The 26838-nt window shown below is 34.1% G+C and overlaps 1 long non-coding RNA gene across 1 annotated transcript; it reads right to left on the bottom strand.

Moving 5' to 3' along the window:
* Nucleotides 1-22222: 22222 nt before the first annotated feature.
* On the bottom strand, nucleotides 22223-26210 carry LOC147486437 (uncharacterized). Its single transcript, XR_015203024.1, has 2 exons — nucleotides 25364-26210; nucleotides 22223-24271 (listed from the first exon to the last, which is right to left on the bottom strand). It is a non-coding gene; the product is annotated as an uncharacterized LOC147486437 (long non-coding RNA).
* Between the last annotated feature and the right edge of the window lie 628 nt (nucleotides 26211-26838).

The following is a 26838-nucleotide window of genomic DNA, read 5'->3' as shown; positions in this document are numbered from 1 at the left end:
CATATGGATGGGTACAGAACCAGACACGGATGATAACAGCGTTATAAAAATAATTAAATAGATAAATTTTTACACTTGGCGTTAATGATGGTGTGTTATCATTTGTTACTAATTATTACTAATTTAACAAGAAATATATAGCAAGCCCAGTCATCGGCGGGCAGATTTGCTATTATGTCGAATAACTCAAACAACTGGTGAAAATGTTACCACGTGTTCATTATACAGATGAGCTTATGCATTAAGCACATCAACCAAAATTAAAACCCTGAAAATTAACATGCCAGACATAATAGGTTTTGAAATAGCAGGCCTGGCCACAGGTCGGGCTGCATGGCTAGTAATTAATTTGTTTTATGAACAAACCACTAACAAATCCTAAAATTTAAAAGTATAATCTATCTTTCTTTCATGCACAAATTCAAATTGGAAAAGTCATTGAACTCAAAATTTAACTGTTGACACTTTTTAATTAATTGATTATATTTTGACAACCAGTCATTTTCCCCCCTAATTTACACTTTAATTCATAGGCGAAACATGTTCAGCTCACATTTTGTGAAAACGGAATTATTTATATTTTTAAATTATTTACTTAAATTACATAAATCTGCACCCTTCACAAAACGGGGACTATTTTCATATAATTGATTGTTTTAAATAATAGAACGGGAACCACACCCTGATAAAACCCTTCGACTTCTTTTTGTTGTTTAATAATAGAAGTTTGATTAAAGTTTTGTGAGAATGTCAAATGAGGCAAAGATCATAATGAAGCCACTTGAATAGCAAGACAATCCCAACAAAAAAAATATATGATAAACACCATTTTATATACAAAATTATATTTGTCAAGATTTTCTCACTACATACCATACAACTATGTTTTGAGGTTAGTATGATGCATTTCCATTCAGTTTCTGATTTTCTGTTAATAATTCTTTGATGCTAGTTTGATGCATTTGCATCAGTTTCCGATTTTCCGTTAATTATTCTTTGAGGTTAGTTCGATGCATTTGCATCCAGTTATTTCCAATTTTTCATTAATTATCAAAGGTGGTGTGTAATACCAACTTCTATTGATCCTTCTGTAGCGTCCTTGCAAACATGGCATAAAAAAATATACATGATTCACTATGCGGGATCATCATAGATTATCCAGTTTTCGATTTCTCGTTAATTATTCTTTGAGGTTAGTTCTTTGCAGTTGCATCTAATTTATGATTTTTTGTTAATTATTTTTTGATTAAATTTCCCATTAATTATTCTTTAAGGTTATTTCAATGCATTTGCATCCACCGATTTTCTGTTAAATATTCTTTAAGGTTAGTTCAATGCATTTGTATTTAATATTTTTTGAGGTTAGTTCCATGCATTTGTACCCTGTTTCCTATTTCTTGTTAATATTCTTTGAGATTAGTTCAATTCATTTTGCATCCAGTTTCTGATTTCCCATTGATTATTCTTTAATGTTAGTTCTATTCATTGCATCCCATTTTCTATTTCCCGTTAATTATTCTTTGAGGTTAGTTCAATACATTTGCATCCAGTTTTCGAATTCCCATTAATTATTCTCTGAGGTTAGTTCAATGCATTTGCATCCAATTAATTTTCAATTTTCTGTTGATTATTCTTTGAGGTTAGTTCCATTCATTTACATCACGTTTCCGACTTCCGTTAATTATTCTTTGTAGTTAGTTCAATGCAATTGCATCTAGTTACCAATTTCTCGTTAATTATCTTTTAAGGTTAGTTTAATGCAATTGTATCCAGTTGCCGATTTTCTGTTAATAATTCTTTGAGGTTAGTTCGATGCATCTAGTTTCTGATTTCCCGTTAGTTATTAGTTGAGGTTAATTAGTTCCTTGCAGTTGGATCCAGTTTTCGATTTCCCATTAAGTATTTTTTGACGTTAGTTTAATGCATTTGCATAAAGTTTCTGATTTCTCATTAATTATCCGAGGCGGTGTGTAATACCAACTTCTATTTATCCCTTTGTAGTGTCTTTGCAAACATGGCATTAAAAAAAAAAACTCATGGCTCATGGGATCATCAAAAAATTATCGAGTTTCTGATTTCCTGTTAATTATTCTTTGAGGTTAGTTCCATGCATTTGTACCCAGTTTTTTTATTTCCCTTTAATTGTTCTTTGAGGTTAATTTTCGATTTCCCGTTAATTATTCTTTTTCCAGTTTTTTTTTTTTTTAATTACTCTTTGAGGTTAGATTAATGCATTTGCATCCAGTTTCAGATTTCCCATTAATTATTATTTGACATTAGTTCAATGCAGTTGCATCCAGTTTCCGATTTTCGTTTTTTAAAAGGTTAGTTCAATGGATTTGTATCCAATTTTCTCTTTCCTGTCAATTATTTTGTGAGGTTAGTTTAGTGTATTTGCATCCAGTTTTTGATTTTTCGTTAATTATTCTTTGAGGGTAGTTCTATGTTGTTGCATCTGTTTTCCGTTTTCCCGTTAATTATTTTTTGAGGTTAGTTCCATGCACTTGCACCAAATTTTTTATTTTCTGTTAATTATTATAATTTAATGCAGTTGCATTCAGTGTCCAATTTCCCGTTAATTATTCTTTGAGGTTAGTTCAATGCATTTGCATTCAACATCTGATTTCCTGTTAATTATTATTTGAGATTAGTTCAATGCAGTTGTATCTAGTTTCCCACTTCTCTTTAATTATTCTTTAAGGTTAGTTCCATGCATTTGCATATAGTTTATGATTTCTTGTTAATTATTCTTTGAGGTTAAGCATTTGCATCTAGTTTCTGATTTTTCGTTAATTATTCTTTGAGGTTGACTCTAGTTCCCGATTTCCAGTTAATCATTTTTAGGTTAGTTTAATGCAGTTGTATCCAGTTTCTGATTTTCCATTAATTATTCATTGAGATTAGTTCAATGCATTTGCATCATATTTTCGATTTCTCGTTAATTGTTCTTTAAGGTTAGTTTGATGCATTTGCATATAGTTTCCAATTTCCCTTTAATTCTATATTGATTTTTTTATGTTTCTATGAATGCTTGCAGATACATATTTTGATTAGAAATTGAGAAGGAGATCAAATACATGTACCTTGAGTGAAAGTAGTTTGGAGATTATTATTAGAGAAGGCATACGATTTACAAAACTTGGAGCTAATTGTGAGTGGAGCAGAGTTAGTTATCAAGGTGGTGAAGAACCTCAGGGTGCGTAGATTGTCATGATGCTATGAAGGTGATTTAAAAGCTAACTGAAAGGGAAATAATTGTGAGGGATAACAACAGGTTTCACAGTTTCAAGGATGGTGTCAGCTCTTGCAAGGATTATTGATGAACCTAACAAATTCTCGCAATAGTTTGAGTATCACAATAGACATGCATGTTTGATAAAATAATTGGTAGTTTTCGATATATTGTAACTTAAACATTCAGTTTCTAAAGATTGAAGTGTATGATTAGGGCGTTCTATTTACTGCATATATACACTTGTACAATTTGGAGCACTTTAGCAAGAAAATTTATGCCAAACTACGCTATAGCCAGGGTATTTAGCTTCATACAAATTAGTTTTCGTAATGAAAACTAATGTTTAATTAAGAATAGCGTAATTAAAGTGCATTAAGTTTGCCCTTAACACTTGGTCGATATGACATAGAATCAAACGTTGTTGGTAATATCTTCGCTCAGATTAAAGAACATGTAGTTCTTATATTGTCTATGTTGGCTAGGGCGCGGTGCCAATCAATGATGCGATTATGCAACTACTATGTTGTGAATGATAACTTGGAAAAAATTATTCAATTGCTGAAATATATTAAAGGGAAGATGTTTATTTGAATGAAAATATATGATTGATAGGCGTCCGATCAGATTTCCTATCACAAATGAAAAGTAAGGAAATCCCACTCATTACATGGCAAAAATCTATTGTTATGGGTCCTTCATAGAACACAACAATACTGCTATGAAGTCAACTGCATCCTCTATTGCATTATTGAAAACAACTAGCATATATGCAGGGCCGGCTCTGAGATTGTGGGGGCCCAAGGCAAATTCTTAAAAAGGGACTAAATAACCTATTGTTTATGCTACAAAAATATTTTAAATGCCTAATAAGCATCCAAAATTATTTAGTGTAGTTGGTTGCTATTCTAATTTCTCTATATGTGAGTATTTTTGTATCCAGATCATTAGATATATAGTAGATAAACCCCAGACCCAAGCACTGAATGGGGGCCTTATTATTGGGCTTTGACTCGGGGGCCCTAGGCGGCCGCCTAGTTGGCCTTGCCCCAGAGCCGGCCCTGCATATATGAAATCTTTTACTTCTAACAACAACAGCTAACCTTCACAAAATTTCCTACACTAGTTGGAGTAGCTTGGAATCTATGTCCCTCACAATCTCTTGGGGATTTGAAGTCAGAGCTATCCTACTCAACCTTGCTATATATTGTAGAAAATGAGCTCCAATCAATGACCTTACTGTCAATAAGCTTCATCAGTTTCTAAGAAAAAAATGAGATTAAAATTATAATTGATAAGTACAATGCCATGCAGACACAACTAGCTAATACCAATCCTTGTTACTGCAATTGAATATTTATAGCCTAAGAAAACTATACTCAATATTTGCTAGAAAATGGAATTAAGAGAACACATGTCACACCCCAAATTTCCAAAAAATTTAAGATAGGGAATTTTCCATAATATAAATATCTCAATCGTCACCCTGTTCAATCATCTGAAAACTCAGGATGAAACGAAACCCTAATAACCTATTTTTCCAAAATTAACTCACAGTATAAAAACCACTTACATTCCACTTATTAAATACACATATGATGACTTATTTAAATATGAGTTTTATACACTTTACCTTTAAGCCAGCACGTCATCTTAGGGTAGGATATTTACGTCCCTGCATACAAGATTAACGGATCCTACCCCTCTGCAAAAACAGAGTTAGACATCAATATAAAAGGATTTAGCTCAACCAGTCAAATTTCCATTCATAATCAAAACCTCATTTAAGACATTGAAGTCTAATTGATACCACATAGTTATCATTAAACTAATATATAATATGTAATATGGTAGCTGCACTTTTGCTCAAAGCTGCCTATGTATCCAAATCTTTCAAGATTGGAATCAAGTCTTCATAGTTCTTAATCTTATTTGTCTCGCATAAATATCATATATCCCTCTTGTAAACTTACATGTACTTGTGAGTCAAAACCATCTATGAACTTTTAATGCTCATAAAACCAAGCCTCTTATGGGCATAAAACTCAGGTCATTCATGACACATTCAATGAATACTTTAGGTTATTCCTGCCACATTCAAGGAATACCTAACATATCACTAACGGGTCATTCATGGCACATTCAATGAATGCCCTGTGTCATTCCCGCCACATTCAAGGAATACCCATCCCTACATTCCCGTACACTCAAGGCATACAACTAACCTGCAAGGCGAATACCTTAGTTCCTCTCTAGGGCAGTCCAAACAATCGGGTCATTCAAGGCACAGTCAATGAATACCCCTTTATAACGTTAACGGGCCATTTATGGCACATTCAATAAATGCCCACCTAGCATATGACATCATCAGTCATAAAATCTCATTTCCAAAACTTGAGGCGTGGAGAGTTCTAAAAGGGTGCGGTAAATTTGTTTACGTATTATTGAATTTTATTGCATATATTATTTTAGAGAACGGAGGAGTATCTTGTTTCGTTTATTATTGTTTACGCGTTATTAATTATATTGATGTTTAATTGTCATAGCGTCGTATATCATAAAAGACTGAAATATCACATAGTAGTTAATACACTTATATATATATATATATATATATATATATATATAGTCTTATCCTAAAACCAAGCATGTTAATAGCCCTAGACCTATACTAATAGACCAAATCATAATTCGAGTTAAAAGTCAAACTTGGTCAACTAGTCAAAGTCAACTCGGGTCAACAACAGTCAACCAGTCCTAAACTCATCCAACCAAAAATCCAAAGACTAGTGCCCAAATGTCTATAGCCTTTCCCAAGCCCAACTAAACTTAAGCCCATAAGTGAAATTTAAAAAGAATAAAACACTCAAGCCCACATAACTGATTTCGGCCCAAGCCCACAAAAAAAGAAATGAATAGATCGCTACCTTCTTCTTTTTCTTCCTCACCTCTCGCCACCTCCACCGATTAGCCACCACAAACCACTAACCCTCCTCCACTCTAACCCCATCGGTTTCACTCTCCACAAAAAACCATATCTTTTGACACTACTAAAACCCAATTCCATCACTCATCAGAAGTCACGTTTCGAAGCCATTAACGCTCCTGTCAAAGCTTCACAACATTCAAACCACACCGAAACCACTCGGTTTCAATCCCCAACCAAAATCCCAACACTATTGTATAATCAAACTTGATTTTCCCCAAATCTCAAATCGCGAGTTAACGCCATTACTGCTCTTTCAGAGCTTCAACAATACCTAACAACAACCAACATCTACTAATACAACATACTCATCATCATCCCAGCATAACAAATAAGAAAAATTAAGAATTTGGAATAGATGCAGTACTTCAAAAAATTTATAAAAGCCGGCCACCATTGGCTGACTACTGCAGAGAGCATGCGATGAATCCTATTTATGCCTACTCAAAGTTAGGCTTAAGTTCGCATGAATGGCCATTACATCTTTTTTTTTTTTTTTTTTCAAATCAACATTTTTATCACAACGTTCCAATATATCAAATAAGAAAAATCACTAACAGATATGATCAGTAAAAATTTAAAAGAACATGTTCAGACTACTCACTATTTGTAAACCGAACAACTAGATTTCCGAAAGGGAAAAAAACCCCGAAAGACCGAAGTCGACTGTCGCGCGAAGAAGACAGTCTTCCTCGTTCGAATCCTTTTCTTTTTACTCTTACATAGCAACCCCTCTCTGATGTTACTCTCCTTTCCCTTTCTTATTTATTTTTTTCTTTTCTTTTCTGGGTAAAAATCTCTAAGTGTGAACTCCTTTTTGTTTTTAAAACCCCCCACCGAAAAATAAGGATGAAAGTTATCTATTTACCTACGGGGCTTTTATCCTTAACTAATAGTTATCATATATTTTTGGTTTTATCTATTATTATTATTATTATTATTATTATTATTATTATTATTATTATTATTATTATTATGGTACTAGGAAAAAAAAAAAAAGGATGTTATAATATACACACCTTAAAAGGATCTCGTCCTGAGATTCTAAGAAAGAATGTAGATTAACCAAACAAACAATACGTCAAACAATAAATCTTTATAGAGTATAAAGTTAACAGATTATATCCTAACAACTAAACTTTAAGTAATAATGTAGAACATGTCAGTAGGGAGATTAAATTAAACATATCATTTACAGCTTACACCCAATGCATGGTCATAGTAAACAAATATCATAAATGAGACATACGTGTATACGCAAGTATACACACCTTAAAAGGAATACACATATATAATATCATATAAATAGGCATACTAACATGTAAATCACATACATTGAAAGTGTGTCCATATACGTATAGAACCCAAGAAATACGTGTATACGCTAGCATACACAACTCAAAAGAATAAATGTAATTAGTTTCTTCAATTGTCAACACTTAAGTAAACTCATTATTTCTCAATTTAGCAAAACTCATATTCTTCGAGTTAAATTGTACTAAGAAGGCCAGGTAGTTCCTCTCACACCGAGGCAGTTAGTTCCACTCTTAGTATTTCCCAACTAATCCAAGGCGTTTAATAATAAATATACATATAATAATTTCCTTTTCAACGATCTTCCCTGTCAAAACTATTCGTTTAAAAACTCATATGTTTCATCCACCATCTTGGTGTTTACAAATATATCAACATTTCTCTCAGTGTCTCACGAACACCACATGTTCGAAAATAAAAAATTTCCATTACATAGGCTGATTCATATCATTAATGACCTATAATATGTCCACTATCACATAGGATCAAACATGTACAATGTGATGCATGCACATTGGCTCACACACCAACGATGTGCAAGTATACACTGGTTCACACACCAACGATGCATACAAGTTCTCTACCATCACATAGGATCAAACACCAACGATGTGTGGTATGCACACTGAATCACACTCTAACAATGTACATGTATACATTGGATAAAACTCCAACGATGCATACAGAGAGATGCTATGTATAGTGGATCACACACCAACGATATACATAACTTGGACAATATCAACAATTCCAAATCCAACCTTTACCAAAGGGTTTCTTTATTCCTTGGGTAATTCCAAATTACTCAAATATGAAATTTTAAAATAACAATTTCTTCTTTAGCCAATACTTACTTAAAATAGAAAACTCCGTTAGGAAAACAACACTATAACATGCTGAACAATTTCGATTATAAATTTCATAAGAGACTAACCGTTAAAACAACAAACATTTTATTTTCATATTCATACGATCAATTCTTACATGCTAAGTAGTAAGTACCAATAGAGAAACTAGTAAATAACAAAATCAAACCTACCTAACATTAATCAGTGCAGTTCTTAACATATATAGTGTCCCAACTATCCACATTTATAATATTTGCCTACTAGTTCATTTGGTTTAGAACATCTTCGAATAGTATGCCCAACTTCCCCGCAGTTCAAACAATTACCATCAAATTTCTTTAGAGAAGTACTAGCGTCCTTATTCGCATGCTTACTTGTTTGCCTATTATGTGGGTGATGCCAACTTTTTCTCTGCCCTTGACGTGGTTGACTAGAAATAAGGTGTAAGCTGACTTGTTTTAGGGCATTCTCTTTAAACTTCTCATCTTTGGGTTCATTATCCAATTGTTTATATTTTAATGCCAAATCTAACACGCGATCGAAAGTTTCTGAATCAAAGGGTATTGAATAACTCGATAGATATGGCTCTAGTCCACGAATGAACTTCTGGTTCTTCTTTACTTGGGTATCCACTAGATAAGGAGCATACCTCGATAGTTCATTGAACCTAGTTACGTACTCCGTAACAGTTTTCCCTCCTTGGATCAGATTAAAGAATTTCTCAGTTAATTGCTCCTTAACAACATTAGGAACAAACCTTCCCTCAAATCTTACCTGGAAATCCTCCCAAGTCATAGTTCCTACATCCACATTATCCTTGATAGACCTCCACCAAAATAAAGCTGACCCCTCCAACTGGTGAGCATCCAACTCCTACTTCTGTACCTCAGTGAGTTGCATCTTAGCAAACACGAACTCACACATAGTAACCCATTTTTCAGCATCAATGACCCCTTTCTCTCCCTTGAACTTCTGGCCTCCTAAAGTTACAAAATCCTTGTTTCTCCTAGCAAAAGGATCCCCTAGATTAGCATGTTGACCCCTCTGAATAGTTTGCACCAATTGAGTTAATATTGCTCCCAAATCAACAGATATGGTATTACTTCCAGTACCAGTAATGTCATTCTCATCTCCAGCCATCACCTTAAAACAAAACAGACTTCTATTAGTACTCCAATCATCTTAAACTCAAACACACCCAATCACCACATTCCGAGGATCACCTAGACCTTCCAAATCTAGGCTAACCAAAGCTCTGATACCAAATTGTCACACCCCAAATTTCCAGAAAATCTAAAATAGGAAATTTTCCAAAATATAAATATCTCAATCGTCACCCTATTCAATCATCTGAAAACTCAAGATGAAACGAAACCCTAATAACCTATTTTTCCAAAATTAACTCACAGTATAAAAACCACTTACATTCCACTTATTAAATACACATATGATGACTTATTTAAATATGAGTTTTATACACTTTACCTTTAAGCCAGCACATCGTCTTAGGGTAGGATATTTACGTCCCTGCATACAAGATTAACGGATCCTACCCCTCTGCAAACCCCTATGCAAATACAGAGTTAGACATCACAATAAAATGATTTAGCTCAACCAGTCAAATTTCTATTCATAATCAAAACCTCATTTAAGACATTGAAGTCTAATTGATACCACATAGTTATCACTAAACTAATATATAATATGTAATATAGTGGTTTGCTTTTTTTTGCTCAAAGTCTGCCTCGTTATCCAAATCTTTCAAGATTGAAATCAAGTCTTCGTAGTTCTTAATTTTATTTGTCTCGCATAAATATCATATATCCCTCTTGTAAACTCGTACTTGTGAGTAACAGCCATCTATGGACTTTTAATGCTAATAAAACCAAGCCTCTTATGGGCATAAAACTCAACTCATTCATGGCACATTCAATGAATACCTTAGGTTATTCCTACCACATTCAAGGAATACCTAACATATCACTAACGGGCCATTCATGGCACATTCAATGAATGCCCTAGGTCATTCCCGCCACATTCAAAGAATACCCATCCCAACATTCCCGTACACTCAAGGAATACAACTAACACGCAAGGCAAATACCTTAGTTCCTCTCTAGCGTAGTCTAAACAATCTGGTCATTCATGACACATTCAATGAATACCCGGGTCATTCATGGCACAGTCAATGAATACCCCTTTATAACGCTAACGGACCATTTATGGCACATTCAATAAATGCCCACCTAGCATATGACATCATCAGTCATAAAATCTCATTTCCAAAACTTGAGGTGTGGAGAGTTCTAAAAGGGTGCGGTAAATTTGTTTACGCATTATTGAATTTTATTGCATATATTATTTCAGAGAACGGAGGAGTATCTTGTTTCGTGTATTATTGTTTATGTATTATTAATTATATTGATGTCTAATTGTCATAGCATCGTATATCATAAAAGACTAAAATATCACATAGTAGTTAATACACGTACACGTATATATATATATAAAGTCTCTTATCCTAAAGCCAAGTACGCTAATAGCCCTAGACCTATACTAATAAACCAAATCATAATTTGAGTTAAAAGTCAAACTTGGTCAACTATTCAAAATCAACTCGGGTCAACTAGTCAAAGTCAACTCGGGTCAACAACAGTCAACCAGTCCTAAACTCGTCCAACCAAAAATCCAAAGACTAGTGCCCAAATGTCTATAGCCTTTCCCAAGCCCAACTAAACTTAAGCCCATAAGTGAAATCTAAAAAGAATAAAACACTCAAGCCCACATAACTGATTTCGGCCCAAGCCCACAAAAAAAAATGAATAGATGGCTACCTTCTTCTTCTTCTTCCTCACCTCTCGCCACCTCCACCGATTAGCCACCACAAACCACTAACCTTCCTCCACTCTAACCCCATCGGTTTCACTCTCCACAAAAAACCATATCTTTTGACACTACTAAAACCCAATTCCATCACTCGTCAGAAGTCACGTTTCGAAGCCATTAATGCTCCTGTCAAAGCTTCACAACATTCAAACAACAATCAAACCACACCGAAACCACTCGGTTTCAATCCCCAACCAAAATCCCAACACTATTGTATAATCAAACTTGATTTTCCCCAAATCTCAAATCGCGAGTTAACGCCATTACTGCTCTTTTAGAGCTTCAACAATACCCAACAACAACCAACATCTACTAATACAACATACTCATCATCATCCCAGCATAACAAATAAGAAAAATTAAGAATTTGGAATAGATGCAATACTTCAAAAAATTTATAAAAGCCGGCCACCATTGACTGACTACAGAGAGCATGCGATGAATCCTATTTATGCCTACTCAAAGTTAGGCTTGAGTTTGCATGAATGGCCATTACATTTTTTTTTTTTTATCAAATCAACATTTTTATCACAACGTTCCAATATATCAAATAAGAAAAATCACTAACAGATATGATCAGTAAAAATTTAAAAGAACATGTTCAGACTACTCACTATTTGTAAACCGAACAACTAAATTTCCGAAAGCGAAAAAAACCCCGAAAGACCGAAGTCGACGATCGCGCGAAGAAGACGGTCTTCCTCGTTCGAATCCTTTTCTTTTTACTCTTGCACAACAACCCCTCTCTGATGTTACTCTCCTTTCCCTTTCTTATTTTTTTTTTTTTTTTCTTTTCTGGGTAAAAATCTCTACGTGTGAACTCCTTTTTGTTTTTAAAACCCCCCACCGAAAAACAAGGATGAAAGTTATCGATCTATTTACCTACGGGGCTTTTATCCTTAACTAATAGTTATCATATATTTTTGGTTTTATCTATCTATCTATCTATCTATTATTATTATTATTATTATTATTATTATTATTATGGTACTAGGAAAAAAAAACGGGATGTTATAATACATTTACTTTTTTATTCCATCAATAGTTTCTTAAGAAAATAATAGCAGCATGGATATCATTTTGAACATTTCCACCTGCATCTGTATACTTCAAACTGCAATTGTATTTCCACTTGCGGTTTTTCTCAGTTTCAGATTTCATGTCAATCCTCAGCTTTTCCACCTACAAGTAAAATTGATTTTGTACTCAAGTGAGTGGAGTTCATGGAGATTAGAGCTGGTGTCACACTTTGAGTAATTAGAATGACTAATGAGCATGCATTAGTACAAGGCTTCAATTAGAAAGATTAAGAAGCATAAAAGAAAATTTTGAATTTAACCTATACACTTACTGTAATACCTAAGCACGACTTTTCTAGCATCTAGACTGGATTGAAATACCATCATTATTGTGAGATTTCGGAGATATTTCTATAAATTTTTTTGAAAAAGTTGTTTGTCTAAATCGTTGAGAAAGAAAAGAATACCGTGAAAACAACAATAGATGATATGTGGCACAACCTTGGTCAAAAGACCACACATAGACACAACATTGTAATATGGACGGACTTAATATAAAAAGTAAGTGTGAATCACATTTAGTATCCTGAGAATTTTAATGGAACTTAGCAGTTGACCCAATAGAATTAGAGAAGACGCAATATTCGGTCAAAATCTAGCTACTCCTACCAAGCTACAATTTGATCAATAAGCTATAAATAATTAAGAATAAGAAAAATATGATGATGAGTGGCTCTAGCTACTCTGTCCATGCATGTTTAAGCTTATTCATGTATTTCAGTTTGATACGATAGATTGACTAAGTTTAATTTAAGATAGCATATAAGTTCCACGATAACATACCAAGATGCCTGAAATGGAAACTATTGATGCACGCGCCAGCAACGAAATAAAAGTAGATAACTCAATCTCCAGAAGCAAGGGTCGAGCTGGCTTTTAACCTGTGAGGAGGTACAATGAGATATAAAGACTAAGAAAAATGCCCTAGAATTATAATGGAGATATCAAAGGATTACTATGTTTAACCTCCTGAACTTTTGAGAATTTAAATTTTCCTAAGAGAGTTTGAACAGACAGAGACTTTATTGATGCTTGGTTGCAAAATCTTCAAAATGGTTGCTCCTGTGTATCGGCTAAAATGGTCAAAGAGATCAATAAACATCAGATAACATCAAAATGACAGTAGATAAGTTAAGCTATTAGGAAGTTGATATCTTTGTCTAGATACAACCTTGGTCTAGAATAGTTTTTTTTTTCTTACATGGATCCGTGAATGTCTTGGTTAGTTTCGAAAAGCTACATATCAAACAAATTGGAAATCCATTCCAAGAGCAATCATTTATAGACCTTTACTTGTTTCTTTCTATTAATTAAGGCTTAATTTATTATGCTCTCTGAGGGAGTTATACTGATAGGTGGAAATCAGACATACATAGATATGTACTTGAATTAGTGTATCACTCTAAGCGGGTAAACCCCATGTAATTTGGCTCCTTTGGATATACGTGAGTGCTTTTTCTTATGTCTAAATATTAATTTCTTAGAATATGTCGTCATAGCTTCTAAAGCTATGTCTTTCCATTCCGATATAAAGCCAAACTCTACATTCATCAAATAACAAAAATGAAAAAAAGTTTGTTCAGGGAATGATCTACATTGCTTAATAAGGTTAATTACTTAATTATTTATGCAAGCAAATCAATTGAATAGTTGGACGGGATACATGTTTATAGCTTCACCTAACGTCTCGACTGTGTAATTAAATATTTGTTCTTATTAAAGCAACAACTGTCAAATGTCAAGTTGAATCTAAATCAAAGTGCAAAATATCTTCTAAAGTGTTTACCACTAAAATCATATAAACTTAACCCAATAGGTCAAATCCTAAGGGAAAAAAAAATTGAATTAAGAAATCAATAAATTAACATAACCATACTTTATAGACTAATAATGATTGTATGGTTACCTTTTATTGAACAAATCATCTTTTTGTCCAAAAGAACAAAGGCTCTGTTCCAAGTTTCTCTTCTTCCTTATTAACAGGATAAACAACAAAGTGACTACTCTAAAAAGTTTAAAGAGAGAACAACTACACTAAAAGGTTACCTAAACAATGCTTTTAGACTCAAAATCTTATCAAGAATGTAGCGCCTGATTGTTTCACAAAATCATTATATTTTCTCTTCGTGATCAACATATAGCATCGAAGGTAACCCTGAAGGCATTATAAACTGTATGTTCGCACGTCAGATATATCCACTGTTTTCTTAAATCTTGATAAACAAAAGTTTGAATTTTCTACTAATAATATCTCAGAATTACCTGTACGTGACAATTTTTGATCAAGTATTGCACCACTTGATATCTTGTCCACAACTTTTGAGGATACTAAGATCAGTATAATATAATATATATATATATATATATATATTACCTTTGAGATTCTCATCCGTTGAATAGAAAAAATATTCTCCTTCACTGATATCTGCAACACAGATCGATCTATTTATCATTCATCTTTGGAATAAGAGTAGAAAAAAGGGAAGAAAAAAATGCATTGTTATCTGTTTAAAAGAGAATAAACATGGCCAGATTTCGGACAATGATAGATCTCAACTTGAGATTTTACTGTTAACTCTTGGTAGCCTAATGTACTAAGAGAGCATAAATTAGTGATCTGGTGATAGGGAGCACCTCCACGAGTAGAAATAAGCTCCCATTATGTCCTCTCAGATTAATTGTAGATAGTAGGTCTCTTGATTGCAAGATATGCACGCAAAAATCTAAGCATGAAGAACACTGCCTTCTAATGGTATTCGTCAATGATTCCTTTAGCAGAAGCAACATATTGTTTTAGCAAATATATTCAGTTGAGGCTAGGGCAGGGATCGGGTGGGGTTCGGGTCGGATATGGCTATATCCGAATCCGAATCCGAATAGTTTTATAATATCCGAACCCGAATCCGAACCCGATTATATTCGAAATTTAATATCCGAACCCGACCCGAACCTGATTATATCCGACTAACCCGAACGGATAACACTAAAAATTCAAAAAAAGCCCAAAAAATATATCCGAATCCGAATTCAAATCCGACAGACCCGACCCCGACCCCGAACCCGACCCGAATAAATAAACAGATACAAAAATCGACCGAACCCAAACTATTCAGGTTCGGGTTCGGGTCAAACCCGACCCGATTCCCTGCCCTAGTTGAGGCTATGGTTTTTTAAATTACTATAATTTGTAGTGTTCATCAATAAAATGACGAAAAAGTGGTTGTCTCGATAGATTATCAAGAAATAAGCAAACTCTATCTTACCTATTTTATAACAATTTAGCAATGTTTCTTAGCTTAAGGAAACAAAAAACTTTAACATAACAATAAGAGAAATGTGTAATTATAAAGGACCAAGTTAATATGTAACTTAAGACTTAAAGGATCACCTCAAGGAAAGCTAGGTTCCTTTCCATTGCTTTGAAATGTACCAATATAAATGATCGATCAAGAACGACTTAGTATCGACTACCTGAAAACCACATTATGACATAAAATCATGAGAAAAAAAATATAAAATTTATTCCACTCATAAAAAAAAATGAAAACAAAGGATAAAATAGGATTATAAGATTATGAATATATCATTACTTTTGTATGCAGCCCGAAAAAAAATTAAGTTTCTCAAGAAAAGTTGAAATATTAAAAGGCACAATCACCAAGCAAGCACACTCCATTGAAAACAGGTAATTCGAATAGAAAATAACAAAGCAAGAAGAAGATTGTATGAATGGAAACTAATTTCTTAGCGCAGCTAGCTAGGTAATCAAAGTGAACCAAATACATCAAATGAGAGCAATATATATATGAAATTGGGCGTAGTTAAGAAAAAAGAACCCAGCCACATAACCGATATAACGACTCAACCAACTCATTCAATGAATGACTCAAACAATTATATGAATGTGCACTACCGGAAAAAAAAACGAACTACATACTAAGGTGTATTAGGATTGAAGTAGGAAAACATTAGAAAAACCGCATCACCATTGTTTTAGTGATAATGATAGATAATATTCGCATCTAAAATTCATTTATTTGGATAAAGACATAATCTTGGTCTCAAACAAAAGGGAAAGGCTACAACACAATAAATCAGTAACCTACCGTTAACAAAAGAAGTTTGGAATTGCATTTTAAAACCTTATCAGTTGCAACAGATCAACTGCAAAAGAAAGGATCAAAGGTAAAACAATATAATATAGATTGGTTATGTAAATATCTAAGGCCTAATCACAATACAATAAGCTACCAGTACCAAAAGAAGTTTTGAACCCATTCAAAATAATTGCTATACGCTCTCATAAGATGGAAAAAAGAAAATCAGAAGCTTCTAGCTAGGATGTATTTCTAAAAAAATCAAAAGGCTTTCTCGAGCAACCAAAATCTCCCAAGATAGAAAATAATAGCAAAAGCTTCTAGGGATATTGTTTACATTAGACTTTGACAATCACTCGGGAAAGAAGTCATGGAATCAATTCAAGTTGATCATACATGTTGACTTCTTAATGTGTATAGTGAGAGATTCAATGTAATCTAGTGCATTAGTCCAAATTTATTTATTTCATAACCTATACAAACAACTTAGCAGCTTAACATGTTCCTAATATTACCATACCCTAGCTCAACTTATCAAGTTCTAGAGATTGAGAAAATGTATCAATAACCTATATATGCACCACCAATTCTTATAAATGTATCCATGTCTTTTGATTATTGTACTCTATCACAGGAATAGATGTACTCAAGCTTCACATTATACTAATAGAAAACACAGTGACTACCTTTTATTTGTCTAGCTCTAATTTATTAAACTATAGTTTCAATCCTTCAAGCTTTCTAGCTTTCGAAACTGTATAAATATAATGTAGCACCCATGTAGAGAGTATAGAAAAACATATTGACTCGCACGAAAAGTAAAACACGGCCACTGGACATTATATAATATCTAAAAATAAAAAATTGTACCTTCAAGTCATCGCTCAATTCGTAAACTAATCAAATAATTTCAATAGATAATAACCAAAAAAAAAAAAAAAAACTTACCTGAGGTTTCCAAACCTAGAACACTAACTGAATACGACCGTTGGCAAAAAAATAGCTTCATTGCCAAGATTGATAAATCCCATAATAATAACTTATGGTGACATTCCCTAACATTATTGCAAGTTCAGTTGTTGACAATCATGTTTGTGGAGGAGGTATCATAAGTATAAGGCTTCATATATAAACAACAGCAGATTCAATTGAAAAACATGGATGATAAACCAAAACCTCATGGATGACTTCATTCCTTGCGAAATTCATGAAGAAGACCCTCGCTTGAATCAAAACCCTAACATCTTAAACCTAAATCTCGTTTTTCAATTGGGAACTTGCAAAATACCAAAACTTCTAAATATTTGTGTGATTGATTGTCCCTAATATTTGTGTCGATAGTTTGCTTATCGACAGAGAAGATAAGTGTTGAGACGATAGAGTAGATTAGGTAGTGTTGCAGTTGCGGGTTTTTTGTTTCCAAAATAAGCAAACCACATTTTGGAAGTATGGCCTACTTCTTAAGACCCCTCTCCCCACCTTCCTTACAGTTGTACAATAGTCAAGGCAATGCATTCCAAATTTGTTTATTTCTTTTAATAAGTAAGTGTAAAATTTACACATTTGAACATTTGCTTTCTTATCTTAACCCACTGGTGAAGACACTCCTCTCTCCCAATAAAACAGGTATCGTTTCTCGTCATAAAACAGGTAACAGACAAACAGGTGAAATAAGAATATTGAATGAATAAAAAATGACAATCACCTGAGTCTCAAGCTTATAATGATTAGGCATTTGGCTATCCTCCCAATCCTTTCTCTGTGGTCAAGAAGTTAAACCCCAACCTGGACGATCAAAAGTAGCAACTGAGCACCTAAATTGTCGTGCCAACACTCCCATCACATGCCTCCAAGAGAACACTCCACCTCCAAATCCATGGACCAAAACAATATCGAAATTTCTAGTTCCATTTACATCTCCAATCAAACTTTTTGAATTCATCATATCGATTTTATTATCTCCACCATCTTGACTCAAAACCGGGATCTCATTAGAAATATAGACAGGGGATATTACTGCAGTTGAATTCAAGGGAATCCTAAGTTGATGAAATAATACTGAATATCAAAAGAAACTAAATACTATGGATTTTAGATGAGTACCAAATTAACAATGAAATCATGAAAAAGAATAAATCAATGATTCAATAAATTGAGAAAAACTAAATAAACTAATAATATACAGTGATGAGAGAGAGAGAGAGGGGAGAGGAGAATTATTACTAAAAAAGAAAAAAAAAATACAATTTTGGCGATTAATAAAGAAAACTCATTAGTATCAAAATACATATACTAAGATTTAAAATCATTCAAATCCAAAATGGGGTAAAGGAATTACATATTTATCAAGCTTGTATCGTCAGTAGTTGATTAAGAGTTTTTGAAGAAGAAAATGGCAGATTGAACCACGTTCGGCTTTCTTCAAACATTCATGTCCATGCTCCTCCACTACTTCGATACAATATTCTCTCTCTTTTTTCCTTTTTTTTTTCGGTGAAGAAAGGACTGTTATGGGTTTCACGGTGAGAAGAGTTTGCTTAGGGTATCACGAATCATAATGTATAATTAGTTTCTGTTTTGATATTTGAGAAGGTCAAAATAAATACATAATAAACAAAGGAGAAAATAATAAATGGAGAGAGGTCTAACTAATATATGGAATTAGCATTTTTTTAAAAGCCACTAATATTGCTTGGTTTGGAAAATAGAGTCATATGGTGAGTAGAGAGAATATGTGCAAACTTTTATATAGATAGATAGATTTAACTGGTATACCAAAAATGGCCAACTCAAACGTTGGTGAAATGATGGTACCCACTAAAATATCTTTATCAGACTCGTAAAGTTCTCGATATACATATCCGATATTATGACCATATATCGCAATATTTTTCTTCTGCCTTAATTAATGGAATAATTTCCAAATGATTTGTACTTTTTGAGTGATCAACTTTGAATAATATAATTTAGCACAAGTGACAAATTTATTGGAGTTGGTGCAAATTTCTTTCTTGAATATATGGATGCCTTTAAAAGGAGGCTGCAGTTGAGATCGAATTTGTGACATGCACCAAAAGTTTGTCCACGGGACATCATATTCTAATGGGCCACGTGGGCAAAGCAAGCTAGCCGACCTACAACTCAGAATACTACATCAGTTTTCATTTTCTTTTTTATTTTCTCAATAATGAAACAAAATAAATAAATAAATAAATAAATATAGATTTTAACATCTTTCTCCTCGAACAACCTAAAAAGGAAAGTTCAAATTGAAGTCGCTATCATCTTTAAATTTGCTGACGACAACAACTAAAATTAGATCATTTAGACAATTTAGAGAAATACCAATAAATCCACTTTTTTTTTTGTAAGAACTTGGTTTTGATATGAATTGGTACAATATTTCATGGAACTGAGATGATGGGTGAGGTTTCTAAAACTTGGGTTGCGTTTCCAAAGAAGATTTGACCTTGCCAGATTTGGATTAAACATCGTGTCTCACGGGATGCTCTGACTAGAGGTGCGTCGGAGAAGATGAACAGTCTGTCCGCTTTTGTTTTTTGTTGTTTCTTTTCCTTTCCTGTTTATTCATTTTGTTGAAATGAAAAAACAAATAGAAAAACTGATGTTCTGGTCCTAGTTTTATGTCCACTAATCTTACTTTGCCCAGTTGGACCAATTAGACTATGCTGTCCCGTGGACATACTTTTGGTGTATGTCCACAAATTCAATCTTGCTGCAGTTTTGGTGGCAAAGCTATTGCGCTGCAAATATCAAGTAAGGTGCAAACGCAACTGAATTTGGATTTTGTCTTTTGGGTTGCATGAATTTGTAACAACCTTGGTGCGCTAGTATTCATGTTTTCGCTTTATTGATCCCTGATAGACTGATAGGGCATCTAAGAAGCTGGAGTTTTTGGCTTTTCGTCAACCAGGGGCTTCCATATTGGCACATTTGCCTTTGCTTGAGAATTCTTATGGTCCATTAACAAACTTGGACTGAGTTTAGCTTAAAGAAAGGCACAGAGTTAACTGACACCTACAAATCCTACAATGCTTGCTCAAACTAGCGCCGAATATGCATAGAACAAAGTATCGATATCACGAGACTTTTGATCCTCAATATATTGAAATTTGTCATTGTGCTTCGGCATTTTGTTCAGAAGGAAATGTTTCGGCATTCTCAGATAAATTTTGACAATGAGGGAAAAACATTTGCGGATATTTTTTATGCATGTTCTTCCACGTTTCAAACAATTAAAATTTGAAAGACGGATTTGTGTCCTGTTACACCTTCTGCTAGTACTCTAGAAGGACCGACTGTGGACTCATATGTCTGACTTACACAGCTGTCTCTGATTCATTTATCAGTAAGCTCATTCTGAAGATCCATATATTTAACTGTGTATCACTGCTCATACGCCATGGTGTACTACTTATTTGCACAATATATTGCCTTCATCACGCTCAAAATGTGCATGATATGGTAAACAATTAACTTCCCAATTCCATTCGCGAAACTCATACGTTCAAGTTGATTCAACACATCCGAATCGACAATTTCAATTCAAAGTCCATCCTCTTCCTTTCTGTATTTGTCAGCCTTAAATTCCAGTCAAGGTCTAGGCCCCCCAAGAAAGGAGCTTGTGTTATTGTGTCTCCTTCAAATTTGAAAACAATCTCTTCAATGTGACATCTTATTTAGCTTAATCATTAAGTTTGTGTAGCCCAAGAGGGAAACACTGAATTGCGTGTCTCACATTTTTAGGCAAAGCCTTTCTTAATATCCACTGATTATTCGTCAATTTGTTGATAATGTGACAATGATTTAAATACATCCGTAAGCGCATTCATTCTGAGTCATAGACAGGCTTTTTGGAAGCAGCAGACACGACTTTTGTGAGTTAGATGCCTAAATATCAAACTAGTATACCTGATTGAAAAAAAAAAGAATACCTGATTGAACACAAAAATTTCTAAGAGAACCAAAAACTCATGTGTTCAACGTGCCTACAACGATGTGTCCACGTTCATTTCAATATTTCAGTCCAGAATCCGGCAAAGTGGTATCCGGATATCACCGAAATCGCCCGGCACTACCGTGCTAGTCCATTTACAATTAGAGGTTTATTTTTCTTGATGAAACCAACTTTTTATAGAACAACATTGAATGTAATCCTCATTCGATAGGCTGTATGAGCAGCCATATTAATTTTACAAATAAAGTCTAATGCAATCTTCTGCCAGTGAGCAAAAATGTTATGCTCGTTTCCGGAATCACCATATCTCAAATCCCTGCTACTATTAAGCGACATGACTCTCGAATGGAGATTTACTAAATAGATAATTCGAAATAAATTTGCTCGATCGGATATTTTCTGAACTTATAGACTGTCTATGATTCATTGATAGAAAAACGCGCAATCCCCGGACACAGTTTTCTTTTCTTTTCTTTTGTTGCAGTTGTTGTTACCTGCTTTGTTTCCTTTTGTTGTCACTTGTCAGACATTACAATCTATGCGCGAGCTCACAAACACCCTACATACAGAGTTCCAAATGCACAGGTGCCTCACTAGGCACCAAGAAGATTTATTGCTGACCTCCATATTGGAGGGGCGCACTACCATAGTACCAATTTGCCTGCTATTAATATACCCCACTACAACTCTACAAGTTTACAACAGTTACACTACACGGAAATCACCATATTTATAAAATCGTATATCGTATTATATCTCGTTTTTTTTTTAATTAGTGTATTGAGTATTGAATCGTATCGTGTATCGCATAAAATAAAATTTTATTGTATTATATGTGTTTGTACATGTGTATGTGAGTTTCATCCACAAACATACAAATGTACGAATAAAGTTTATCACGTACAACACCACTAGTGGATGGTAAGAAGTAAGAAGTCCAGGAGCAGCTAGTGTACCTTTAGAGACTCAAGTGGAAGATTTGTATTGTTTAACAGTAGAAACATTGGCAATACAACAAACTATATTGCCGAATGCACAGCTATGTTAGAAAACTTGGAAGAGGCAGTCAGTAGAGGATGGAGACAGACTCTAAGGCTGCAGCTATAGCTATCAACACTGGTGAAATACCATGGCATGTGAGAACGAGGTGGACAAAGCTACTGGATGAGCAGCTTACTGATTGCAGAGTCACCAACACCTGAAGGGAGGTGAACTTTGCTGCAACTGTACAGCAGCAGCATACGTAGGACCTCAACAGACTACAATAAATGGGAGGTGCCCGACATGACCTAGCTATTATGGTTTGAATGAAAGGAAAAGTAGAAGCTTGTACACTACATGTGCACTGAGCTTCTCTACCCATGTAAACACAACTTTTATAGTAATACAAATGCCATCATCATATCAACCAAACAAAAAAAAAAGTGGGTGGTAAAAAATGTCATCATTTTCAACCACTTAACCCACCCCAATTAGTATTGTAATGTAAAGGACTAACATATAGATGTTAGTTGAGTGAGTAAAGGTTGCTTTGGGTCAGCGTTGTTGTTTATAAGAACCAAAACCTAAGATATCTTTCCAAAACTTAGAAAAGAGAAGAAAAAACCTAAGTAATTAATTCTAAAAAAATCCTTTCTGGATAAAATTTTAATTATTTCATGTAGGTAAAAAAATTTATACAACATTATGATGCATATATGGAAAGCAAAACGATACGATACAGATAACTATGGAAATCACATATACTAGATACAACAATACAACAAACATTTACATACATTATCGATTCTAAGGGCGGTACAGCTGGAAATGGATTCAAGCATCTCGCAGCAATATATAGACACTGTTTTTGTTCACTGCCTGTATTTGTCTTATTTCTTTCGAAGTTACTCAATCCTAATAAGTCATGGATTCCAGTATAAAACATCTGAATGAATAACCTGACCAATTTGAGGGATACACTTTCAAGTTTCAACAAGTGGGAGGAGCACCATGCACATGTGAGTGAGTGAAACGAATAATCTGCTGGAATGAGATCTTGAAATTGGGTCAAAATAGTTCTTATTCTAAATAGTTTAACAATGTCCATTTGGCTATAGCAACCTAACCTACGTACCATTACATTTAAATATATATTTCCCAGAGCATAATTAGGACTAAATGATTAATTAGTACATGATACCCCAGTGTTGACCTTCAATTGGCATTGTTCTTCCTATTCTAGAGTAGACATTATCTTATTTAGTCAGTTAAAATTTATCTTAAACATATATTGATCTACCCACTGTTTTTGGTACATAAGAAAATGCAATGCATGGTTGGCTTCCATGTGATATAAAGATCGTAAAGCACCTTTAATTCAAAATTAAATTAGTGTTTAAACTTTAAATTGTATAAAAATCAAAGTCTCATGTGTTTGATTCTCTTCTATCTGTTAGTTCGATATTCCAAAGCCTTTCTAGCAGTAGTGTATTCGGCTAAAAGCTTTTTTCAGAAGCCCTTAAACTTTGAAAGCATAAATGTGCCTCCAATGTCCTACTAGCTAGCTTTGGATTCTAATTTAAAATTTCTTTTCTAGTTTTATAGTGAGTAAGTTCTGATTAAACGTGTGACTTCACCATTGATCATAGCATATAATCATCCAATATCTTTTGAAATTAAACAAGTGCGCGCCTCAATTATTTATAATTTTTTCAAGCATAATCTAGGAAAAAAAAGAGATTGAAACTTATACATACTAGTTACATATATGGTGCATTTAAAACGCATGGGGATTTGAGAGTATTCAATCTAGTGGGAGGTGGTTGTGGCGCTTTAAAGCTCCAAATATGGGGAATTTTGGCTAAGCTACCTGAAAATGTATGCAAAATCAAAATTATTCCTTCCATTTAACTATTTCATTCACAGTCGATCAGTTCTACCAATAGACAGACACCACAGTTATGCTGGTTTACCGTATAATGCATATCACTGTTAGCCTCCTTAAGCAAAGAAAAAGTGAATATGTATATGTTCACAAGCACGTACATCATGGAAGAGGAAAAGAAAAAGGAAACTGGAAAGAGAGAGCACAAAATTCTGAAAATTTCCCTTCATATAAAATTAATTTCACTTCACTACTTGTATAATTTTCTAGAAGGACAAATCGGATGGACAAGTAAGAATTTCCTCGGCCAAAATGATTGTAAAGTTGGAAAGAACAAAATGGAAGAAGAAGGCATGTGCCAACTAGCAAAATCGGTAAAATTTTTGGGTGATGATACTAAAGGTATGGGGCTGGAACCCCACCAGCATCAAAGAATTACTGATCTCATTTAAAACAGGCTTGCCAATAAAAAAAAAAAAAAAAAAAAAAATTGAAAAAAAAAGCTAGAAAAGAAATAATGGTTACGACATTATATTGTGCAAGGAAGGTCACAATATGGTCACAAAGCTTGCATAGAAGACGGGTGTATCTAGTCTTTTATTACCTGCTTCAGTACGAAGAGCTTAACCATTTTGTGCAAAACATGGATGCCTGACCTCTTTGGAAGCATACATGTACAACTTCCTCTTCTGGGGCTTAACACGAAACTTTTTTTCCTTGATAAACGATATCAGATCCCCATGATGTGTTCTTGCACGGAACTAATTAAAAGACCAATGATATATACGGTTTCCAGAAGGAAAAAAAAAAAAAAAATGAGGAAACTAAAGGGAGATCGAGGAAAAAGAAAATAAGAGGCCGGAAAGAAAGAAAATTATTAGGACCAAAAATTCGATGTTGGATGGGAAACAATTTCCTGTCACTATACTAGCTGCTACAAGCTTATGGGTAAGAAAAGAAAAAGAAGACCACAATTTCTAGTAGCAGTGCTGTATATATATTTCTGTAGTAAAAATGAACGAAACTAGAAGAACAAGAAGGTATAGTTCAGAAGTTGATATAAGAAAGAAGGCCTACTTGATAAGTTGATAGGAGTCCTTGAAGACTTTCACAGCTGTCTGTCACCATTTCATGTACACCAGATTTTCCTTGAACACATACAAGTTCCCATATCAGTCTCCATTATCCTACCACGCGTGGCATAATTCAGGAGCGATTAAAGGAGGAATCCAAAAGGATAGCATGATCCCAGAAACTCGCTGAAATCTGAACCAAATTATGGCGGAGATATGAGATCAATGCGATCCCTTTGGATTCCTCCTCAAGTCGCAGTAGTATAGAAAACGCGCGTTAACTAAACGAATTGACCCAAAACAGCAATAGATTCATAGAAGCTCTAAATAAACTCTCCCACTCTGGATGGACATAGTGGTGCGGACTAGAGGGCTTCATATAACCAGATTACTTTTTTTTTTCCGTCTGTTGATTTGATGAATATTTCCTTGGTCTAATCATATATGTACTGATGTTTATTAAAGGGTAGACCCCATTTCTCTAACAAACCCAGGCACATAAACAACTTTCACCAGTAGTGGGTCAATCAACTCTTATTGGAAAATTCTGCGGCATGCTGAAGGCAACATTTACTGTAGTTCACCAACGCTGAGTCCTTTCTAATTTTTCTCAAAATTTCCGATCGCTATGGGCAAGTAGATTTTTCTCGAGATATCTAAAACGAGAATCCAAGGAATATCAATGGTGTCAATTATAGGACAAACTGTAATATGCTGTACTGTGAAGTAATAAGGATGGAATAACTCTATCATTTTCCTAATGGAGGGTCATGGACTCATGGTCCCAACCACGTTGAGTCTCTTATAAGATAAATGCTCAACTTTTTAAGTTTCCTTATGTGGTTGATGATATGTGGCTATGGTCCCAATTAGTCAATTACAGATATGAATGTAATTGGCATGGGAGGGTGATTTGCTGGGGTGATGAACAAAGGAAATTTGAAATGATGTTAACCATTCCAAAGGTCTTGATTTAATATTCATATTATGAACTTATGCTGAGTGATGAGGAGTATTTTGAGGCATTAGAATTGCCATGTTAGCATTTGTATATGAAGGATGTTTGTCAGGAACTTCTAGCGATGCCTAGATGGTGGAGCACATGCGTAGGCACTATTTGAAGAATCCCACCAAGAAGATATTGCTTAGCCTGAAATAGAAAATGAATTGATAATCTAGCTATGAGACTGTGACAATGCTTTTCTTACCAGTTGGTGGGAGAAGAGATAGAAACATGTTGATTGAACTATGGAGAGTACGTGCTCTACCATTTTCCGAATATATTGGCATATATGATGCATGATATCTTCTCTTGGCATCTATGATAATTACTAATTTGTACCTATAGTTTAATTTAATACTTTAGGTTTTTAAAAGTATTGACGATCGTGTGGACGGATTTTGAATAACTTAAATATATAGCTAACAATTTACAGTTTACAATCCAATCTCCCAAGTCCTTAATTAATCTACTAGTGT

The sequence above is a fragment of the Coptis chinensis genome, chromosome 7, assembly GCF_015680905.1.
Source record: "Coptis chinensis isolate HL-2020 chromosome 7, ASM1568090v1, whole genome shotgun sequence".
In the NCBI taxonomy this organism is placed as follows: Eukaryota; Viridiplantae; Streptophyta; class Magnoliopsida; order Ranunculales; family Ranunculaceae; genus Coptis; species Coptis chinensis.
The sequence above is the reverse complement of the archived record's forward strand: the minus strand, read 5'-3'. Positions and strand labels throughout refer to the sequence as shown.